Source organism: Callithrix jacchus, chromosome 13 (assembly GCF_049354715.1).
Source record: "Callithrix jacchus isolate 240 chromosome 13, calJac240_pri, whole genome shotgun sequence".
NCBI classification, from domain to species: Eukaryota; Metazoa; Chordata; class Mammalia; order Primates; family Cebidae; genus Callithrix; species Callithrix jacchus.
Genome location: NC_133514.1, coordinates 41,024,681 through 41,036,441, shown reverse-complemented (window position 1 = coordinate 41,036,441; position 11,761 = coordinate 41,024,681). Strand labels below are relative to the sequence as shown.

Here is an 11,761-nt window from a genome sequence, read left to right as displayed (position 1 = left end):
ACCTGAGGTCAGGAGTTTGAGACCAGCCTGGCCAACATGATGAAACTCCATCTCTATGAAAAATACAAAAATTAGCTGGGCATGGTGGCGTGTGCCTGTAATCCTAGCAACATGGGAAGTTGAGGCAGGAGAATTGCTGGTACCTGGGAGGTGAAGCCTGCAGTGAGCCAAGATCTGGCCACTGCACTTCAACCTGGGCAACAGAGTGAGACCCTGTCTCAAAAAAAAAAAAAAGGAAGGCTTTTTTGTACAAGACAATCTCTGATGTGCTCCCTTTGCATAAAAATGCAAAAATGTAAAATAAACTATTGCAAGTTTGAAAGTACAATAAAAACACATTTAAAAATGGAATTATTTGTACATGTTCTTTATTTACTTATCCATTTATTTATTTAGTTTAGATTCAAGAGGTGCATGTGCATGTTTGCTGCATGGAGATATTGCATAATTGTGGAAATTTCGCATCTAATGTAGTTACCTTTTCAACCCTAGGCTGTGGACCCATGAGATACCTTCTGTGGCTAATTTATTTTCTTTCTAATCATGATCATCAACAGTCACTCATAAATAACTAGAGTCTAAGTTCTGTGACATTCTATGCATATTAGTCATCGTAAATATTCTTTCCAGGCACATTTAAATGTTTACCTTAAAACATTTTTAAATGTTTAGCTAAGTTAAGTGTGGCTCTACCTTCAATAGCCTCAGACTTACATTGTTGCTAAGACTGGAGGTCATTTTAAAGATCTTTTAAATCATCTCTAGGTCCCTTTCTGTTCAAAGAGACTCAAGGTATAGAAGTAAGAGTTTAATGTGAGTTTGGCCCTTATTAATATTAATCATAAATGACAAGTGATTATTGACCAGGATGAGACATCAGAATCACAAATGCAAAAATCAAAATATATATACTTGTTCAAAGCCCAGAGACACTGGTTCAATAGCTTTCTGCAGTTCTCAATGGCTTCATTTCTTGTAAATTCATAAGCCTGACTGAGAAATATTCGTATTGGAATTCCAAGAGCAGAAAAGAGTGAATAATTACTTTTCCCCAAATCTGAGCTCTTCTAAAGGTCTTCAAAGACCTAAAGTGAATTGGACTGAGGCCTTTAGAACTGAGAGTTGGAGAGAGGAAGAAAACAGACAGAGAGACAGCACCTTTGCCAGCTAACCTTGGGTCTCCTTTTGAGGCTGTGCCCCTACCTAATTCAGAGAGTTTGGAACCATCCCCACTCTGAAATTTCTGTTTTGAATCAACTTTGGGAAATGTTTCCCCAAGAACCTTTTTTTACATGTTAGTCTATTACAGGTAGGATGACACTACTTTTCTGAAGGAAATCCCTAAGCTTCCTGGGGAAGATTTGCTAGCATTGAGCAGATTTGACACTTCACTGTTAGGTCAGTTCTGTAGAAAATTGGCAAGGTGAAACAGAGGACAGCATCCCACTTTCCTACCATCTGATAAAGATGCCAGGAGTTCTTTAAGTTCTTTTGAGTTCTTTAAGAAGGTAACACAGAAAGAAAGGTCTTTTCATTATCTAGAACTTATCAGTGTCACCCAAGGAACAAGTCACAGCATCAGGGGAATGCTTAGGACATCAACTTTTATCCACGAAGTCCACTTAGCTGTATTAGTTCAATTTTTCATGGGCTTTAAACACAATTTAGTAAATACATTATTAATTTAAACATTTTATTAATTGCTTATGAAAGCAGAATATTTAAATTCTTAAAATCAACTAATTAGATCAATGTACTTTGTACACCCATCATACACAGAGGGAATGTAGTGGTTAAAGGAACTGAGAAAACTGGAGTAAAAAAGCCAGACTCCTTCTCTCCCCCTCCCTCCCTTTTCTTTACTCTGCATCCCTCTCTTCCCTCTCCTTTGTTTTCTCTTCCTCTAAGCTCCTTTGGAGTCTGCCTCCCAGGAATTTTTTCCCTACTGGATTGTGTTTCTGCTTAATACCAGTGGGATGATTTTCATCCAAACAGACCATTTAGCAAGCCTTGCCTATGGTGCTCCATCGCTTGAATAGAAACAGTGTTTAATTTGCCTTCAAGAGAACCTATCGTACTGTGGAAGATACTTATCATATTCACTTATATAATTTCATCTTTTCATTTAATATTAAATGTGAATTTTTATTGTGTCAATAGTGATGAACATGCTGTTGTCCACATAGAAAAAGCCTATTTATCTTTCAAGATCCAGTTAAATGCCTCTTACATTCCTATGCTATCCCTTGAAGACTTTCATTTCCTGCCCTGAGCGGAAGTTGGTTTTTTGCCCTTGCTATGATGTATTTTGTGCATTCTTCTACTATATGATGACTTTTTGTATGCTCATCTTCTACCGTAGACTGAGTGATATCCCATTTTATAATTTAGCCATAAGGCTGGTTTGATTTTATTTTTTGACTGAGTGATTAAACAAATGAATAGACATTTAAAGGCTTTTTTTTTTTCTTGGCCAGAAAGCAGTCGAAGTAGTATAACTATAGCCTAATTTTTCTCTTTTTTTCCTTCAACTTTATGTAATTAAATACAATGATTACCAAGTCTTCTAAATTTCAGGGCTAAAGGCTGTCACTGTTAAAGGCATTCCCTGTTCCTTCTGTGACTTGGAAAAGCACATTTTAAAAGCTGTAAATAAAGAATGCACAAATATTCAAAAGTAGCGTTTTATGTGTTCAATGCATTATACTTTTTGATCTATTTCTTAATTTGACCTCTACAGCCACTCTTTGAGGGAAGTAAATTAAGTATTATCTCACCATGCTATAGACGAGAGGGTAGGGACATTAAGGGACTTGGGTTGCATACAAATAGTGGGGCCAGCACTATTCTCAGACCATTGGCACAGTATTCATTTCACTCCATCTTCTTACAGATGACAAGTGTGAGGAGATAGTTGACACACTTGGCAAAAAATGGCAGATTTTCTCCTTTTAATCCGGAGTTTTTGTTTTGCTGTGTGTGTATGTCTTTGTGCTTTAAATGGTCTGGATTTCAACTGTCCATTTGGGAATTCAACAGTTGTGCCTGAAAGCCCAGCAGACATAAAGAAAACAGAGTAGGTTTTTTTTGTTTTGTTTGTTTGTTTTTTTAATAGTCATGCAGTCCTAGAACTGACTTTACCCAGCTCTGCAAGGGAGTGTTCTTCCCTACAAGGGACTGATATTTGCAGAGTGCCCTAAATCTAAACATGTACTTTATGAGGTTTTGAAAAGTGGCTCTTTTCCCAGTTTTAGAAGCTGCCTTTTACATTTTGCAAGTTTCACGTAATTGTCTCCACTGAATTGCCAGAGATAAATTATGCCACCTGGACCTTTTCATTCTGGCATCTCTATCATTGCGGTATTTTATTAAAATAAATATCAAGGATAACCTCCACAGGGCAGCAGGCCCTGATGGAGAATTGTGGAAAGGGTGAGATACGCTTGCAAAGAAGCTTGGCCAAGCCCCATTTCTGCTGCTTTGGTGACTCTGCAAGTGTCTGTGTGAGTGGAGGTGATCATACTGGTGGTGGTCGGGCCACAAGGAAGAAGAGAGTGAAATACATAAATACCAAAGAAAGGTTCTGTGGAGGGCTTTGAGCCCGCAGATAAGTGCCTGTTAGGAGCTACCTATGGGAAAAAGAAGATCAGCACTGTGGTGAGCTCCAAGGAAGTGAATAAGTTTCAGACGGCTTATTCAAATCTACTGAGAGCTAACATGGATGGGCTGCAGACGGGGGACAAAAAGAACAAACTAAGAAGACCAAAGAAGCAGCAGCAGCACCAGTAGTACCAGCAGCACCAGCACCAGCAGCACCAGCTCCAACACCAGCAGCAGCACCACCACCAGCAGCAGCAGTACCACCAGCAGCAGCACTACCACCAGCAGTACCACCACCAGCAGCAGCAGTACCACCAGCAGCAGCAGCACCACCAGCAGCAGCAGCACCAGCAGCAGCAGCACCAGCAGCAGTACCACCAGCAGCACTACCACCAGCAGCAGCAGTACCACCAGCAGCAGCACCACCAGCAGCAGCACCACCAGCAGCAGCAGTACCACCAGCAGCAGCAGCACCACCAGCAGCAGCAGCACCAGCAGCAGCAGCACCAGCAGCAGTACCACCAGCAGCACTACCACCAGCAGCAGCAGTACCACCAGCAGCAGCACCACCAGCAGCACTACCACCAGCAGCAGCAGTACCACCAGCAGCAGCAGCACCACCAGCAGCAGCAGCACCAGCAGCAGCAGCACCAGCAGCAGTACCACCAGCAGCACTACCACCAGAAGCAGCAGTACCACCAGAAGCAGCAGTACCACCAGCAGCAGCACCACCAGCAGCAGCACCACCAGCAGCAGCAGCACCAGCAGCAGCAGTACCACCAGCAGCAGCAGCACCACCAGCAGCAGCACCACCAGCAGCAGCAGTACCACCAGCAGCAGCAGCACCACCAGCAGCAGCACCACCAGCAGCAGCAGCACCAGCACCAGCAGCAGCACTACCAGCAGCAGTACCACCAGCAGCAGCACCACCACCATCACCAGCAGCAGCACCAGCACCAGCAGCAGTACTATCACCAGCAGCAGTACCATCACCATCACCAGCAGCAGCACCAGCACCAGCAGCAGTACCATCATCATCACCAGCAGCAGTACCACCACCACCAGCAGTACCATCACCATTACCAGCAGCAGTACCAGCAGCAGCAGCAGCAGCAGTACCACCACCACCAGCAGTACCATCATCATCACCAGCAGCAGCAGCAGCACAGTAAAGGACACAAATTTTGTACTTTCGCCAGTTAACCACTGAGTTGTATTGATTCCTTTGGTTTTTACTTTTGGCCCCATAGCTAAGTTTCTGGTTCCCCTGCAATAGGTGTTTTCACATAAGATGAGGGTCCTTTTGGAAAGAATAGTTGCAATGTTTATAGGGTAGTTGTAGTAAGAACCTAGTTTATTTTACATTTGGCTAATTGGTCTGTGCTGCATGGTTATATATTCTTGGATTATAGATTAAAAGTCTCTGTATTCATTTCTGAAGAGCAAGCTATCATTAAACATGCCTGTTTATAAAAAAATAAAATAAAAGAGATCTGAGCTGTTGGCAGAAGCAGCTGAGGCCAGGGGAGGAAACTCGGGAAGGAGAGACATTTGCCATGGCGGAACCCTTCAAACAAGTAATTAGAGGTCCTGTCTGTCTAAATGATCTTGAAGAATCTGTGCAACTGAAATGTGGATATGCCTGCTGCCTCCAATGCATCAATTCATTGCAGAAGGAGCCCCATGGGGAAGGTGTACTGTGCCCCTTATGCACTGTGGTCTCTCAGAAGAATGACATCAAGCCCAGGTTCAAGCTGAGGGCACTGATTTCCATCCTCAAGGAACTAAAGCCCAAGCTGAAATCTATTCTAATGATGAACCCAAAGATGAAGAAGTTTCAAGTGGATATGACCTTGGATGTGGACACAGCCAGCAACTATCTCATCAATTCTGAAGATCAGAGGAGTGTCCAATGTGGGGATTTCAGACAGAACAGGAAAGAGCAGGCTGAAAGGTTCAGCTCTGCACTGTGCATCCTGGGGACCTCTCGCTTCACTTCAGGATGCCATTACTGGGAGGTGGATGTGGGCACCAGCAAAGGATGGGATGTGGGCATTTGTGAGGAATCTGTGAATTAACATGTGGACATAGTACTTTCTTCAGAACTCGGCTTCTGGACTGTGGGTTCCAGAAAAGGAAAGATCTTTGCCGCCAGCACTATGCCTTCGACTTTTCTCTGGGTGAGTCCCCAGTTGCACAGAGTGGGGGTTTTCCTGGTTGTAGGTATGAGGTTCATTTCCTTTTCTAATGTTAGTTATGGGTGCCATATCTACACATTCAACAAAATTCCTGTTATCGAGCCACTGCGCCCTTTTTTTTCTGATAAACGTGAAACTCAAGATGATCAGAGCTTCCTGAGTATCTGTCCTGTGATCAATCCAGACAATGCCAGTCCCCCAGTTTATTCTGGGGAAAAGAAATAATTTGAACATAATGATCGATAGCAAGTTTCTGTGTGCACGTAGCCAGAGCTAAGAACATTTCTGCTAGATACACATAGGTGCAAAGCGATAGAAGGGAAACATCAGTCATTTTGTAAACCATGAACAGCAAGCAATTATATTAATTAGGGGAAAATTACATTTTACTTATAAAGTTTGTCATGCCTTCTTTTGGGTTTGTGTTTATATTTCCATTCAATAAATATTTTGAAACTTCAGGGAAAAAAAGGGAAGAAAAGAAACTCCAGCAACTCGGGGCTCACAGCGGTACAGGCAGCCACTCCGGTTTACCAAGACATTGAGATGAGTTCGCGCAGAGGAGAACCTGAATCCTTGATTGGCTTCTCAAACAAAAGTAGAGTTTCCTGAGTGCGATTAACAAAGCTCAGAGCAACTGTGCTGTGAGCTAGCTTTTTTTTTTTTTGTCCCAAATTTTCTGGTTATTATAGGAAATAGCTTACAAAACAGAAAATTTTTTCTCGTTCCGGATGATTTCTCAGACTTATTTGCCATGAAATGTCACCTTCTCAGGTGAGAGAACAGAATTTATCACAATTAAAGAAAGATTTGACATGTGGCTTTAAGTGGTTCAAAAGTGGCTCTCAACTTTGAAACTACAGCATTTGTTAGACGTGCACATGTGCATGGAAAATTTATTACGACTGTAAATGTTACGTGTTCTTCAAGAATGATTATATCATTTTTATTGCTTTCAGCAGTGTCTGCTGCAAGAAAACGTTCTCGTCTTTGAGAAACTAATGAACCGTGTTTATGATCTACAAATGTGTACTGAGTAGTAAAGCAATATTCACTGACCTTCCGGGGCACTGTCTCTCCACCTGGTGCTATGTTACTACGCAAAGTGAGCAAAACAAATTAGAATAATTATTTGAGAGCGAGGCATATGATGCTTCCAAGAATAATTGTCTTGAACCAATTGATAAGGTGTGAATACATTAACATCTAATTAGAGTAGATTAGAAAGGGACCGCAATTTAAGTCCCTGAACAACCTTCTACATCTGGGATTGTTATATCCACTTTCTAGCAAACTTTAGCAGAAAATATTGTTGCCCTCTAGTTAAGTTATTAGCTGTAGAATGTGCTTCTTGATTGTGTTGGCTTCTGTTAGAAATTTGGAGGAGCTAATGGCATCTTTCTTCTTTATCTAAACACATTGAGAAGTAATCAAGGAGGCAAGTGGGAATTAAATATGGTTCCAGTTTTATCAGTGGATTCCTGGTAGCTCTCAAAGCAGAGGGCTCCCTGGTAACATTAAATTAGAGAAGGTATCAGGGCTGACTGCCTCTTTCCTCCAACGAAACTTTTCCAGTGAAGCTGGAGAAACTAGAATACTCCTGAAGAGAGAGACCTTTCCCTGGTGAGTTTATTACAAGAAGACAAGAAACAGAGCAAAGTGTTAGCAAACCATGAAGAACCAAGCAACTGGCCCATTTGTTATTTCAATGCAATGACCCCGTTCCTGCTTAACATTATCCAATGGAAAACAATAGTTTACCTCCCTGATCTATGGGAAAAATTGAGTAGTGGGACAAAGAGAAGAACTGCATCTGTACCTCCCCACCTGGCTCCTTCTTGTGGAAGAGAAGACAACACTCTGGTTATTAGCTCTTTTCAAAGGATCCTCTTTGAAGCTTCAAGTACTCCTGTTTAAGAAATCCTTAGAGTGTGGGTTAGTCTTAAACACAAATAAACAAACAAAACTTCGAGAAACTTTCCAATTATAATTAAATTCCATTAAGATAATTAAATAAGGGGGCCGGGCGCTGTGGCTCACGCCTTTAATCCCAGCACTTTGGGAGGCCGAGGCGGGTGGATCACGAGGTCAAGAGATCGAGACCATCCTGGTCAACGTGGTGAAACCCCGTCTCTATTAAAAATACAAAAAATTAGCTGGGCATGGTGGCACGTGCCTGTAATCCCACCTACTCAGGAGGCTGAGGCAGGAGAATTGCCTGAACCCAGGAGGCGGAGGTTGCGGTGAGCCGAGATCGCGCCATTGCACTCCAGACTGGGTAACAAGAGCGAAACTCCGTCTCAAAAAAAAAAAAAAAAAAAAAAAAGATAATTAAATGGGTCATCTTTCTCTTTGCCCTTGGAGAATCAAAAATCATCAGGTCCCACTCCGTTAGCAGGAATGAAATCCACGTTCTTGTAAAGCAGTGCTAACCCAAGACAGAGTAGACTCGGGGAGGAGTGGGTGGCAGTGGTCAGAGTGGAAGTCCTTCTCCCCTGATCTTCACACTCACATAACAAAGTTTGGTGTTCCTTATTCGCCTAAAACATTTGAAATTAGTTTAAAAATGTTTCAATATCATACAACAATGAGACTAAGACAATTTCTTTAGTCCAAGAATAAAATAAAATCATGATAAGGTAAACCAAGGTCTGAATTTTACATTCTCAGTTATAAGCAATCTAGCCTAGTGGGAACACCTTGGAATATGATTCAGGGACTGAAGTCCTTCTCTATGCTGACTAAATGTATGAGCTTGAGCAAGTTACTAAGGGCCTTTGCCCCCATCTGAATGCATTCTAAAAGAAAGCCACAACATTTCAGTTTTAGAATAAACTATAACCTATTCAAATCCCTTTTACTACGGATTAAAAATTAAAAAAAAAACACTAAGGACAAAGTTTAGGGGTCTTTCCCAATATCAGAACAGTTAAAACACACACACACAGTGCCTCACGCCTATAATCCCAGCACTTTGGGAGGCCGAGGCAGGTGGATCACGACGTCAAGAGATGGAGACCATCCTGGTCAACATGGTGAAACCCCATGTCTACTAAAAATACAAAAATTAGCTGGGCATGGTGGCACAGCCTGTAGTCCCAGCTACTCGGGAGGCCGAGGCAGAATTGCTTGAACCCAGGAGGCGGAGGTTGCGGTGAGCCAAGATTACGCCATTGCACTCCAGCCTGGGTAACAAGAGCGAAACTCCGTCTCAACACACACACACACACACACACACACACACACACACACGAATAATACCAAAATCTCTTGCTTTACAAGCCTTTTCCTCCATTGCAGAGCCGCGAAGGGGACAATATGAGAATGTGCTATGCCACAGAATGGCATTGTATAAATCTGAATAAGTATTACAAATGCTTGCCTGTGTATCATTGGGGAAAAAGACCCACAAAAATCAGACTTTATATATGGAACAGAACGCTGAGAAACTGAGTTTAGAATTTAAAAAAACCACTCTGTAAGGATTTACTTTAGCATTTAAAGGGAAAAGGTCCTCGGAAATGTTTTAAAACTACAATTGACGGTTTCTTCCCATTCAGCATCATTATGACGACTTTGTCACTTGTAGTAATTGTGTTTCATTGTGTTAATTCTGGCTCCATTGGTCTCTGCCAGTTCTGTTGAAAATAAAATGAACAAAGAAAAGCTGGGATACAAAAAGTTTTCTAAGATATGTGTTAACGATAGTATCTAGAAGAAAAGAAGAAATAAGACCAGATCTAAAAGGCTGCACTATAAAGGCTCTACAGAAACAGCAGCACTTAAACATACATTAGTGAGGGCTGTTATTACCTGGTGCTCATGACCCTTGGCCCACTGATAATTCGCCATAGAAAAATTAAAATGTAATAGTACTTTTCTGAGGAGACTGCAGTAACCATCTTTAAAAGGCATCGGCGGCAGTGTTACCGTGATTTGCAGTTTCCTGGGGACTGCCCTTCCAATGTCCTTCTGAAGAACAATAAACTTCTGCCCTTCCTCCGAACCAGACTGACTCAGACGATCTGTCCTCATTGAATTCAGTGGTGTCCAACCTTTAGGCGTCCTGTTCTTATCTCATTTCTGTCCTCTAAACCAGCCTACGTGCAACACCCACTGATACTTAAAGAATGATCACAGCACACGTAGCCTCGGTTCCTGGTTTACTTGATCAGGGTCTCCAGAAATTGTATACACACCACAATCTGGTGAGTTAAATTACATCTTAAATAAGCTAGAATTAACTCATTGTTTTAAAAAGGTCCACAGTAAATCTTTCCCCACCAAGTCCTTAATTTACCTGAATTACAGCTCTGAATTGTTACATACAATATTAAGTCTATTTAAAAATCAGCTTAACTGCAAATATCCAATACAATGAATAGTTTAGGGGAAAGAGAAAGGTATGACACATTGAAGAAATTGAAAGTTTTGAGTTTTGAATCAGGTTTTGGTTTTGCACTTACTAAGTAAGGTTTGTAGCCCTGTGCCTGACACTGGTTCTTGATTATATAGTTTATTGAACAACTAGTAATGTATGAATAAAATAAATTCAAAAAGAAAGAAGTGAAACTGATCATGTGGAGGTAGATTCCCAAACAGCTTTCAAAACTGAAATGCTATCTTTATGTAATTTCATTTAAAGTAATCATAACTGTATTGTTTATTACTAATGAATTTAATTTGCTTTTGAAAATATTTCACTTCATTTAACTGTGTTCATTGTAGAAAGTTGCAGAATTTGCAGAAATATTTCATATTTGGCATTTATCATTTATTTATCACTTTTGCCAACAGTAGGAGGAGGTGCTTAATTCAAATTTGAAAATAAACATTGAATGTGATTCGGCTGAATTGTTTGCTTAGCATGAATTAAATTTAAAGGACTATTCAATTTTAAAGGGCTATTCAATTTTATGTGAGGTAATGGAAATATCATTCTGTGTCAATGCAAATATTAAGACGAGACTGGTTAAGGAAATTTCTGTGTTTTGAGGAAGAGGGTTCTAGACCAATGGCTTGAAACCTTTGTTAGACTTTGGAATGACAAAGTTTGGTAAATAACACAATCAGAAAAAAAAAAAAAAAGAAGAAAACCAAAGAGAAAAAACTGGTGTCTATATTCCACCCCTGATTCTCTTGTTTGTATTTAGGTCTGGGTATAAATATGATCTGAAAACTCTCTAATATGCAACTGTGGTTGAAAACCGTTCCTCTAGAATATTTCATTCTTTCCTTCCAGCACTAAGATCTTGCCTTTTCTCAGAAGTGTTGTATTTTATTGTAGCTTAAAGAACAGGGAAAAAAAGAGTGTATATTTTAGTTTTGCTAGTAAAGATATTAATTGGGATTGAATGAATCTTCTGATGTAAGTGATCTAAATTGACTTTTAAAGAAAAAAATTTAATCTTAATGCAAATGTCTGCTATGTTCCATGCAGGTATAACTAATTTGCGTATATAAACTCATTGAACTCTCAGATTATAGGCTATTAACTACTATTAGAATGATTATATGAGGCTGATAGCATCAGCAGCAGCATCATTAGCCCCATTACAGGTCAACTGATGGGGTTGTTAAGGAATATTTTTGTCTACCAATAAGGGAAAAAACTGAAACCAGGCAGTTGGCTTTAGAAGCTACATACTTACCTCAAACACGGTACTGCCTGTCACAGTTTTACAAACAGGACCTGCCACAACGTGTACACCCAAATCCTTCATCCAGCCCAGTGCCCTTTTTTTAGAACATTATAAGGCACTTGGGAAAAATTTGATTTGTTTTCAATGAATAAATGATGAATAAGTGCAGCATTCAGCCCTGTCTAAAAGAATGAGCTATAGTCTCCAGCATCATCTTGGTATTCCATTAGAAACACCTTGAAGAAAAATGAAAATTCACCCCCATTGTGAAATCCTCCAGAAAGTGATCGGACACAATATCCCTGAGGTCATACATTTTAA

General features: G+C 40.7%; 1 long non-coding RNA gene and 1 pseudogene across 1 annotated transcript in view; both read left to right on the top strand.

Moving 5' to 3' along the window:
• Positions 1–4,906: 4,906 nt before the first annotated feature.
• Positions 4,907–6,023, top strand: LOC100402403 (ret finger protein-like 4A pseudogene; annotated as a pseudogene).
• A 3,925-nt stretch (positions 6,024–9,948) lies between these two features.
• The window catches only part of LOC103787521 (uncharacterized), a 52,961-nt gene continuing 51,148 nt past the window's right edge, over positions 9,949–11,761 (top strand). The window contains exon 1 of the long non-coding RNA XR_008475955.2: positions 9,949–10,006. This is a non-coding gene — a long non-coding RNA (uncharacterized LOC103787521). The remainder of the gene's footprint in view (positions 10,007–11,761) is intronic.